General features: G+C 45.4%; 1 protein-coding gene across 3 annotated transcripts in view; it reads right to left on the bottom strand.

Moving 5' to 3' along the window:
* Positions 1-8654, bottom strand: part of GHR (growth hormone receptor) — a 125488-nt gene extending 116834 nt beyond the window's left edge. For all 3 annotated transcript variants that reach the window (XM_055698575.1, XM_055698576.1, XM_055698579.1), the window contains exon 1: positions 8502-8654. The gene's annotated coding sequence lies outside the window, so the exon portion shown is untranslated. The remainder of the gene's footprint in view (positions 1-8501) is intronic.
* Positions 8655-12486: the final 3832 nt, after the last annotated feature.

The following is a 12486-nucleotide window of genomic DNA, read 5'->3' as shown; positions in this document are numbered from 1 at the left end:
ACTGCTTTGAAGCACTGCTCAGCCTGAACAGCAGCTAATGTACTTTTTATGCTAATTTTCAAGATATCTGGTCAGTGCCAGTGTCTGAAATGTAAAGGGTGGGAGGGATGGTTCTTTTGCCCATAAGAGCACACTTCTGCTTCGTACAGATAGGATTACCAACTCACAGGCTCTTGTCAGATCAGGTTCCTTGTCAGGAACCGTTCAAAATCACTTAAAAATAATCCAGACAAATAAATAACTAGTGAGACACACACCTCTTGTTTCAACCCTAACAACAAATGGTGCCAGTCATTTTTATTGACATCTTTTTTTTTTCCACACTTCAGCATCAGTAAATAAAACAAAAAGCACAATACACACAAACAGCATGTATACTACATATAAAGTGAGTTGGTGAAAGACATCAGTTGTTCTGATGCAAAAATACCATCTTTCTGTTCCCTGTGTTTTTTACAAGCTGTTGCAATGACAGGCTCCTACAAAACACTGCAACCACTATGCTATTTGGAAAGCATAGCAATGCAAGCCTCTGGCAAAATGAGACCTAACTATTTCTTTCCAATAAAACCATCTCTACTCGTACCACAGCTCTAGCCATCAGGTGGCATAATTTTTACCATAATAAAAATTAATTATTTTTTTAAAAAAATCAATATGAAAATATACTTCTGGGTGCAATTCAAGTTACATTTGAGTTTTCAAATCATCTTGAGGGTTTTGGGTTTTTTTACAATATTTTAGTCCAGCCACCTCAAACATCCTTAAACAAATCACTACACTTAAGTCTTAAACATGTACTTTTGATTACTGGTCATACAATGTTCAGTTTTCTCATTAAAACAGTGGAACCAAACAGTTCAGAGTCTATAACTTTAGTCTTTCCAATATCATCCAACAGTTCCCCAGGCTTTCATGTCCTGATCTTTCTAATTACACATATTCCATTTTGTTTCAGAAATTATTCACAATCTTTATGTAGTCCCTTGTTCTTGATTCCTCCCACCTAAAACTTCCTTTCCTCTTCTGCATGACTTACCAAACTGAAACACCTGTAGAACATGTTCACCTACTGTGGAAAATTTCTTCCCTCTTCTACTCTTGATATCTCCTGAGGTTAATCAGGCTCTTGGGTTCATTAGGCTTGAAATGACATTCAAATAATAAGCCAAATAAAAAATGAATTTTATCTGAAATTCATACCTCAGCATACAGAACAGGCATACGACTACAGAAGCTTCTGTATTAAGATATCCACTGTATTGTTCCACGTTAATGTGAACAGTTAGTCAGGAGGAGTGTCTCTTCCTAAATCCTATGTCCTTCCTTTTTGACAGATGGGGTCTTTTTATTCCCACTGGATCCATAAAACTCCCTTGGGCTCTTACAGAGAGAGCCTTCCACCTGCAGTAATGCAACAGAAGAGGAAAATGGACCTGCAAATGATTTTTCACAATACTTTTGGTTACTTTAATAATACATTAACTCTTATAATTGGAAAAAAGCAATAGAACAGGCTGCATAAATGCATGGGCACAACAGTAAACAGCATTACTTTTTCCACCATGGCATTAAGTGCATTCATCTGTGCCATAAGCTGGATTCACAATACAAGGGCACTATGTGTTGCTTATTTCCCTTGTACATGAGATACAGGTTTTACAGTTATACACCATAAGCCTGAAAAATCAATGATGTAAAAAGCACCTTCCTACAAGTATTTTTACTCTCCTCCTTGCTCTGATGCAAGTTAGGCATGCCCCTCACCACACTTAAATGGGTGAATGCCATCCTTTCTTACCACCACCTCCAGCATCCCTGCGCTCAGCCAAAGCAGTATCCACTGTAGTTAGCACACTCATGTATGCCTTGTGGTAGATAAATTACACACCACCAAGGAAAGGTGTATGGACCCAGTACAATCAAAGAAATTAATTCTCTCAAAGCTACCTATTATTTCAAGGAAATTAGCTATACAAGCAAAATACTTAGCTAAGAACCAGCAGTAAAACAAAGCACAGGCTGTTTTACAACAGTGACTGCTTTTTCTGAAATAGTTTCTGAAATATGGCCACCCTTATTAAATACACCTTAGTTCTGGAAGATACCAGAGCTCACCACACAGTTCCACAAAAATAGCCTTCCTCACAGGGAGGTGAAGGGGCCATTTCTCCCCATCCTGGGCTGCAATCCCTCCGTGCCGTACACACTGTCCTGCACTGGCAGAATTGGCCGACGTACAGGAGGCCAGCAGTGACCGTATCACATAACAAGCATCTCTCCTGTGCAGTGTTTGTTAGCACCCCCCAGCACAAGCAGACCCGGAGGCTCAGTGCTGCTCTCCAAAGGTCAGAAATCACACCTAAAAAACCTAAAATGACCGTCTCAACACTCCCTCTGATCTCACATTGCAGTAACGTTGTGGCCACAAGTACAGTCCATTCACATGTACTGGACCAACACGCTGGCACTGTCTGGAACAAGCACAAGTCAAGTCTGAAAAGTTTCAGCTGCATGTGCTTTGGTTATGTGTGTGGATAAGCCCCAAACTGCAAACAATTCAGGGAAAAAAAGAACAGGATTTCCCACTGCAGGCTGCATATCATCCCTTCTGGTGGCTCAACTCACTGCAGCAAGCACGGTCCCTAGCTTATACCCTACAAAAGCCAGGACTCGAACTGGAAGACCAAAGAAAGACCCAGTGTAAGCACAGATCCCTGGGTTTGATCTGCACATGCTGTTTACACGCTGTACAGATGGGCTTGTGGAGTCCTGACTGCATCATATTCTGTTTAACATCTCACTTTGTCCTTAGAGCTGCTCTGTGCCCCAATTCAAACTGTCACAGTCATTACAACAGCGATAGTTTTCCTTGGGGGTTTCTTGTAAGTAAAAGTTCCATAGTGTTCCCTGGACATACTTTACTAGGCTCAGCCATAAAAAGTAATTAAAACCAAAGACAGAGCAACTCATTGCTTCCAATTGCTTTTCTTCTCCTGATCCTCATCCCAGACCTTCTTACTCCAGGCAGAACAGATAAAGCTTGATCCCAAATGTAATCACAGTCAGTCTCTCTTCAACTCATGAGAAGCAAGGGACAAGAATCACCATCTAGATGAAATCCTGCTTTCTTTTCACTCACTTTTTACAGCATCACATAGAGCTACTAGCAATCTCAGGAACAGTCTAAGCTTTTTTGGATGAAACCAGTACACAAGGCATTGCTCAAAATAATTACAAAGTACATCCATAACATGGTTCTTGAGCAAACACAAGTTAGTAAGCATTCGGTACCAAATGCAAACAGTATTTGCAGTCACGTGATAAGGAAGAGCCCACTGCACCAATTCATTCTCAAGGTAACACGGTCAGAAATTCCTGTGTGTGTGAAAACGGCAGGCAAAAAAAGAGAAACTGTGAAACACAGCAGAAACCAGGCTGCTAGCTGAACATTGGAGAGCAACTGGGAATAAGGCATGCAGTTCATGAAGTGAAGCAAAAACTGCCAAGCACGCTCATTTAACCGAGACAGCTGAAATAAAATTTCTTGGTTCTTTCAGGCTGTTTCTCCTGGCCTACAGACTCTCAAAAGAGAGTCAGACTTACCACTACCCAATCCCCAGACTCCAACAGGCAAAGGAGGAGCTGTTTGGCTATACCAGTAAAGTTGTAGAAATGAACGATGTACAGATTAAAACCCAAAACTGCTGCATACTGATCAGGTACACAGATATCTGTTCACAGAACTAACACAGGTACAGTTTCTACCTACAGGGTACCGTCAACACAACCTAGACATCCGCTGGAATATGGAGCCAGACCAGGAGGATTTGAATGAGCATTTTATAGATGTAGCAGATTTTTCATGGCTACAAACAGCCACTGCCTTTACCTGGAGAGGAACAGGCTAAAAAATACCTCTCCCCAAATTCCCGGCTGCCCAGACCTTAACAAAAGTCACTGCAAAAGCTGGTGTACTGAGCCCAGTACAGCAATACCACAACAGCCTGGAGGAACAAGCCAACAGCCAGTGAGCACAGCACTGGAACAGCTCCTGATGATACGTCAGGGTTTGATTTCTCTCCCACCAAAAGTCCAGGTTTTACCAATCTCACTCTCTCCTGAGGCAGTCAAACTCCAAACTCAATTTAAGCACTTGAATGATGCAACACAACAGTTGTTATTAATAACGTAACTCTTTCCAACTGCCCCTCAGAATTGTGTATTAGGTGCTGATAAACCTGTATTGCACAAAATGACCCTGTAGCGCATCTGAAATACTACTTCATGTTTGGACTGACTACTTATAAACTGAATTTGAAGGCTGTAATGGATTTATGACAGTATTTAAGGAGCTTTTAAAGTTTTAAGTGTTAATTGTCTCCACCCCTGCTATTGTCCAGTGTTTAAATGGTACCCAAATGCAACTGATAATTCATATTTATGTCTTCACATATCATCTTTGTTCTAGGATTACAAGCAGTAAGCTTATTAAGTGATCAGAGACAGAAATCTTTCGCCTTAATGAGTGCAAAGCTGGTGAAGCATCCTCTCTGCCCATTCTCAGTTCAGTTTCCCATGCACCCGCCCTAGGTAGTCACCTGTAGGCTTAGCCAGTCTAGCACTGTGATACCCTGCTGTGATTCTCATTTCTCCTTCTTGGTAACCATTTAGAGAGACCAGGTAAAGCCTCACCCCTTCCACACCAGAAGAACAGGTGCTGTGCTTACTCTTTTAATGCTTAAAATTTTCTGCTAAATTTACCAGAGCTCCATATCCTGCCATCAGCATTCCCCACGCAGACTTCATTGTTCCCACCATATCTCCAGCATCCTCGATGCAGCCCTGTATGACCTTCCCCCTTATGACCACAATCCCACACAGTGACTCCCTTCCACGAAACACAGCTGCTAGTCTGGATGCATAGCAGAATGAAAGACTATGTTGCAGACTGTATCACTACAAATTGGAGTATCTTAAAAACTCAATGTTATAAAACTGAGCATGATTTAGAAGATACCGATATCAACATTGCAGTCAGTGGGTTTTTTTGAAACAAATGTGCTTAGCATGATAAATATGAATAGCATGACAAATGGAGTTTTAAGCTCCTGCATACTCGACTACTGCTATAATCCTTCAGCTACTAACTACATGGGTAACAAATGATGTGGGACCTTACACCCGAAAAGTTGCTCTGAACCAAGTGCCTGTGCACATGCACATTTAATACAAGTAGTTCATGCATCAGTGACCATTACTGCCTGAAGCCGAAGACTAGACAATGGTGTTTTCCAGCAGTTATTCCTTCAGTAAAAATAATTTTAATTGTCTTTTACATCCTCACATTACTTCCAAAGTGCTCAGCAAACGGCAAGGAACATTGCCTTGTTTAGGCAAGACATTATGTCTCAGTCTACCATAAAACACCCTGCTACTGTAAAGTGTTTCCAAAGTTTATATTAACTTATTAATAAAACCACAAAGTTTCTGGTGATAACTTTCTTTACAACAGAATACCTGCTTTCAAAAGGCCAACAAAGTATCATGCTTAAACATATTTTCATTTAATTACCTGCAGTAAATGTGATATGGACAACATTAACCTGTCAGGAAACAGCCTTTATGATTTACTGTGAAAAATTGTTTCTCAATACATTGAGAACCCGATCTTTGGTAAGAGGATGCTTGTTAATCTCTCATGAATCAAAATGATGTAAACACTCACCCCATACAAAGAACTTAAATTGGGATTCATATGCAAGAAAGAAAGATTTCCCTTGTGATAAACAATTCGAGTACAAAGTGTTCCTTCAAGTCCTGACATAAATTGCTCCTGCCAAGCTAGTATCTCATTGCATCAGCCTTTTGCCTTTGCCACGACTGTAGTGGCAGCCCTGCTGCCTCTCCGCCCGCTTTCCAGAATTACCATCCCAGCTCTGATGGGCCAAAGACTTGTCTTTCCATCAGATAAATACTTGGTGAAAAAACAAGGAAGATTTAGTTAAAAGGAACCCCATCCTCTAGCTAATCAACCATTTAGCGACTTCCAGGTGGACTGAGTAGATTGCACTAGTAGTATCCTTGCCCTTCCTTTCCCCACAAACTTTATCCCCTCTTCTTGTTACTCCTATCATTTTTATTTACTTGCAGTGCTTTGAAAATATTTGACACCCACCTTAAGATTACAAGAGCTTCAACTGGACTGAAAACAAGTGTTGGTTGTGTATGATAAAACTTTTTTTTTAAATCAGACAAAAAGAAAAAAATCAAAGCATCTCTGCCTACATTGCTTTCTCAATGACAAATATTCACAGCTTCTATTTTGTCCACAGAAATCTGGTATTTCAAATAAGATACACAATGTTATATTTATTCAGCTCAATGCTCCCATTAGTAGCACAAGATAAACACTGGCTTTGATAGAAAACAATTTCTACAGCAAAAGGAAGCTTCACTTGACCGAAACAAGGCCTTATCTCTAGTTCATAACACATTAACAGAAATGTATATACAGTTAAGGGAAAGCAATCCTGTGACTGAAAGTTATACCATAAAACAACCAATATATATTATACTTTCTCAGCCTCCAGATCACAGAAAAAAGATATCAACCCAGAAACAGGGGAATTGCCGTCAAGGATTTATTTGAGCTTTCCCTACTGGAAACGGGCACAAGAGGTCACACACAGTAGCACATGCTACTTCAGTTAGTAAAAACATGCAGAATCAGCTCCATACAACTCTGGATCACACCCAGCGTGGCACAGACACCTATGCTTCACTGTGCTACAGAAAATAACACTTCCATAGAGCCCCTGGTTTTATACATTTGCGTGCTGCTGCACTGCTGCTGTGCAAAAGCATCTACACCAGGCGACTATGAGACAGCCTGTGGCGATGAAAACATACCTGGAGAATTTCACTCCAAAATATTTGGGGGATATGTATGACTCCTCTATAAATTACAGCAATTATTTTCACATATTTAACAGAAGTACCACTACCATTTACTGGCAGTTTTAGAAATGACTCCTGAGAAGCACTGCCTGCTGTCTTGCTTGTCAGTTCTCCACAGAACATGCTAATGTCCTGAATTAACACAGCAAGTAGCAACTCTAGTAAAGCGAGACAGAGATGTTGTGGAGATGAAAGACACCAAATTCCCATTTAAAAATTGCAAGCTGTCTGAGCAACTTTCAGTAATATTTACATTTTCTCACTCAGAACCACAAAACATCTCAGTTGCAATCTACTCTAATCTCAGTATTTAAACAGGCATCTTTTAAAATAAACACCAGTATTTAAATCAATCTTCCCAAATCTCCTTGTATTGATTCTATTCCCAGCTTACATTTTCATCACTGATTCGAACAACCAAGTCTAAGCTATAGCTAAGAGTCTTTCAGACTTAAGCACCACTTCACCAGGTAAATACCATTTTTCCTATCGGTAAACACTTACTTAAAGCATTTATAAAATGGAATCCAACTCAGGCAGTGGACTACAGTTTTTTTAATTACTTCATTCTTACTTCTGATTTAACCACGAACAGAAAGATGACCAGATGTGGGTCTTTTGTAATTGCTACACGAGGAGGAAAATGAAGCTGTGACTGAACAGAGTAAGTTAATAATACATTAGAGTCTGAACGAGATAGATGCTACTTAAAAGATGAGTAACTAATGCACATCCACACACATGATCGCTAGAAGTAGCCCCACGAGAGTTTACAACAAGTATCACTGAAGACGCTGCTGTGAGAAAACACTGCTCCTCTGCAGTGACACCGTCTGTGTTACACACCACCGCTCCGAGCATTTGCACGATTTGTTTTTTAAAATACTGCCTGTGCTCAGGTTTTTTCCCCGTGCAATACTTGGAGTAGACCACACACCCCAAGAAAGGCAATCAGTTACAGATGGCATGAAAAGTTGTTTTTTAAAAAAAGAAAAAGAAAAAAAAAGAGGGGAGGGGGGGAGTTGTATAAACTGGAATAAACCACACCGAAGAGAAACTCCGACCAGGTCCGTCAGGGCCGGGAAGACCGAGACCCCGGCAGCTCCCCCACCGCCCCGCTCTGCTTTTAAGCCAGAGCCCCTGCGGAGAAGGTTTCTCTGAAGAACGGTTTCTCCAGCGCGCCAAGGCGGGCTCCCCTTCCCCGCCACCCCCCCGCACCCGGGGCCGCTGCACACTTCGCGCCCCGGCCGCCCCGCCGCCGCCGCGGCCGGAGCTGCCGCCCACTGCCACGGCCCGGTCCGGCGCCGCGCTGCCCGCGCCAGCGGGACACGCCGGGCGCCAGCCGCCCTCGGGGGCGCTCCGACACCGACCGGGGCCGCGGGCACCCGTCACAAGCCCCCCGCCACCGCCGGGCGAGAGCCGGGCGCCGGGGGAGGAGAACCCGGCAGGAGCCGGACCCGGCCCGAGGAAGCGGCCCCGCGCCCGCTGCACGCGGGACGCGGCGGGCGGGGGGAGGCGCGCAGCCGCCGCCCGGTACTCACCGACTCGCTCAGAAACTTCCCCCCGAGTTACGGTGGCGCGGCGGGCGGCGGCGGCGGGCGCGGCCCCCCCGGCGGGCGCCGGCACCATGGGAGCGCCTCAGCGAGCGGCCGCCGCGGCGGCGGCACCGCCGGGCATCGCGCTCCCTCCGCCCGGGGCCAGCCCCAACTTCTGAGCAGGCAGCGACTACAGGCGCGGGCGGGCGGCGGGCTCAGCCCGCACCCCTCCCGCGGGGCGGGGCGGGGCGGAGGTCAGGCCGGGGCCGGCGGGGAGCGCACCGCCCCTCGGCGCACCGCCGCCCGCCGCCGCAGCGCGCACGCCTCGCTGCCCGCCGCCCTCTGCGCGCCCACCCTGCCCCGCCGTGTCCCGCCGCTCAGCGGCCGCCGCCGCCTCCTCACCCCATGGCCGCCGCGCCCGCTGGGCCCTCCGCCCGCCGCGGGGAGGGGGCAGGGAGCGGGCTCTGCGTCGCGCCGGGGAACATGTCTGGCGGGGCGGGGGCGGCGCGGCCCCGGCAGCGCGGCTGGCTGCCCGGCCGCCCGGGAGCCCCAGCCGGCGCCTGTCACTGTCACTGCGCCGCGGGGCTCCGTCTAGGGGAAGGTGGCGGCTACTGCAGCGCTTCTCGCTGCCGGGGGGGCGGGAGCTGCTCCCCCGGGACGCCGGCTCCGCGCTGTGGGCGCCGGGGGCTGCGCGGAGGCGTTACCGCTCCGGCACCGCCTCGGCCGCGGCTGGTGCGGGGCGAGAGCGGGGGCTCCGGTAAGGTGCCGGCAGGGGCGGGGTGGGTCTGGGGGGGCGGTGAGGGCGATGTTGGGGACGAGGGGTGTCGGCGTGGGGCACGCGCGGCTGCCGGGGAAAATGGAGCGGCTTTGGAGCCCGAGAGTGCGATGACGGGCACCTTCCTCACGCAGGGCCGGGTAAGGGGAGTGTAGGCGTGAGCTACAGCAACCTGGGGACCGACAGCTTGGGCTTTAATTATTGTAAAATAATTAAAAATTCTCTTTTGAGAAACAGCTTAGGAAAGTGAGCAGTCAGAACGACCATAGTGCCATCAGTTTATTTTATTCGAGTACCATTTACATTCACAAAGTTCCAGAGACGGACCCAGCAGAAAGGTGACTTCAGCAGTGGCAGTACTGATCTTTAAGGCCCTTGCAGCACCTACATGCACACACACACACACACACCCCCACACACCCACACACCCCCCCGCCCCCCTGCCCCATGCTGGCTCAGCATCTGTCTTCCCTGTACAATGGAGGTGGGACAAGAGCAACACAAGCCTGTGTTGCAAGAGTTTGACAATCATTTGGTAAACCATGATGGAAATCCTCCCCAGAAATCAGCCTGGAGTAGAACACCGCGGCTCACCCGCGTTCCCTGCTGTGGTTCGATGGACACGCTTGCTGATGCCACCACATGGAAGTTGCTGGGTTACAGTGGCTGGGGAAGGTGCTGCTCCTGGCACCTTTCCCTGCTCAGGCTGGTGCTGCCCTTACCTTGCTCTTGCACCAGGAGCTCTGCAACAGGGTGCTGCTTAGCTTCAGGGAGCCAGTGTGCCTCCAAGACTTGACCCGCAAATAGCAAGTTGTCCATCTGTAGCCAGGCTGTCACTCCAGGCTGGCTCTCTGCCAGCTCCTGTGGGTGCCAAACCAAACTGGGGAGGGGACAGGGGGTGGGTGGGAGGTAAAAACGTAGCAGGGGCAAGATGGACCATGAGATGTGATCCCACCAATTTTCGACTGGCTTAATAGAATGGAAATTTCGCATGTTGATAACTATCTGCCAGAAGTGTCACTGAGGTTTTAAACCGGGGGCACACAGACACATCTTTCTCATTGCTACACCAGAACTATCTTTTGCCTTTTCCCCATTTAAAAATCATGGAAACAGAACTCGACATTCTTTCAACAGTGCCAAGCAATACTACAGCCTTTCCATTAACATACCTGCAAAGAACATTAAGTTTCAATTCTTACCAATGGTTAGGGGATTCATATCCACATCTCCCGGGAGGTGCCTGTGCTGCCAAACTAGCTGCTGCTCCTCAGGCCTTTCATTCTTACCTTGGCAGAGCAGGATTAGTTACTTGTTGAGTTCGAAATTGCAACCACAGACCTGATCCTGACTCTGTAGTTTTGTGGTTGGAGCACTGTGTTAGGAGAGGAGAACTTGTGTTCCAGCTCCAGAGATGTTTACGGTGTGTGTTTCATATAACATTCCTGTAACATAGTAAGATCTGAGATTATTACAAACTTTTTTGTGTTGACCAAGTAGCAGTGAAAGTCGAACAGCTAAAATACCACACAGATAAACCAGGGAAGGTACTACTGCTCCCTCATTATATGTTTGAATAAACATAGATAGTAGTAAATTAGTAGATTTATTATATATTCTGGATTTATACTTCCCTGGATTTTCTCTATACTAGATAATATTTTTTACTTCACATGGCAGGTGGTTTAGTTTCATGGGAATTAATGTCAAACACAGTTCACTGCCAACAAGACCAAGTTTAGGCAACATCAGCCAAAGACGTTTTGTCGGAAAGCTTGTGGGGATGTGGCTGGGACTGGGAGGATGAGAGACAGGTGAGAGAGTGTAGGTAGGTGCTGATTTGACTTGGGACAGCAGGGTGGCTTTGAAGAGGTGAAGGTCATCAGTACCTGGGTAGGAGGGGGTTGAAAGTTAGTGAAATAAGTTCTCTGAAGTTGAAAAGCAAGATAATTTTATTTTACATTTTTTTCATTAATTAGGACCTCACCCCTAAATTACATTTTGGGTTTCCACACTGTCTACAGCTAGTCCTGGAGCAGCAAAAGCAGAAGGGTGTGTGTTACATGTCTGTAGGATAAATATTTTGAATTTTCTTCATTGCTCCAATGGGTGTAAATAGCATAATAAATGGTCAGTGATCTCTTCACTTCTCCCTTATTTAAAAAAAAAATAATCTGTCTTTCTTTTAATAACCAGTATACTAAGTTTCATTGGAATATTTGTGGGGATATTATCATACACTTATTCTGTGCTGCTAGTTTGTGTTAGTATTTTAATCATCGACAGAAATTAGCTTTGGAATGTTTGAGCTTGGTTTCTTATGAAGCATGAATCTTAAATTTAGCTCAGCAACAATAAATAGGAATTGGTTAGTTCTTTACATGTCTGTTAGAAAATGCCTATCAAACTATATTTAATTGTATGTATGCCTTTATACTTCCCTTTTTCATTTTCATTTATGCTGTATTATCACTCTTCCAGACTCCCTCCAATCCCTTTAAAAAGCCTGGAAAAGCAAGTCTGGCTTGCATACACTCAGTAAAGATACCTGATTTCTGACCACTTGTTCTGACATAATATGCAATAATACCAACACCAGCTAATGTAAGCACTCTTTTCTCTGCATGCACAGTTGCCACTTCAGTCCATTCCTAGCAGTGTACTGAAAGTCCTCCCCTTTCAGAGCATGATGATCTGGAACCAGAAGCAGAAGTTGAAATGGTGGCTGAATGTGTTTTTGCTGTTTACATTAGTCTATAATGCAGTGTTTATCAACGGTATGTCAAATAGGATTTCAACAGCTCAGTGCGTACGTAATAGTTCTTGATTTGGGAAAGGTTCCTTCACTTAGAGCAGCTACAGCTAGTGCACATTGTATTATGATTGGCAGTAGTTTCTGCAAGACTAGCTGTGGATGCCTAGTTTAAGCACTGGCTTAAGTCTGTGTTTGTACAGCACAAAGTCAGCTAATCGGGTAAAATCTGCCATAGGTGGAGTTACACCAGTCAAACTGGGGTTGCTTGGTTTAGCAGGCAATAGTTCGCTATAGTCAGCAAAAGCTGTGTTACTATATGCATTTCTAGATTAATATAATGGGGTCCACATGCGCAGTTGGTGCTGGAAAAAAGAGTTTCTTTGGCTAGTAGAGTTTATACTGGAAGGAAATGAAGTGACTTTTCGGTTGCTGGGCATTTTGCCAATACAGTATTGCAAAAT

Source organism: Falco cherrug, chromosome Z (assembly GCF_023634085.1).
Source record: "Falco cherrug isolate bFalChe1 chromosome Z, bFalChe1.pri, whole genome shotgun sequence".
NCBI classification, from domain to species: Eukaryota; Metazoa; Chordata; class Aves; order Falconiformes; family Falconidae; genus Falco; species Falco cherrug.
This window is presented reverse-complemented; position numbering and strand designations above follow the sequence as displayed.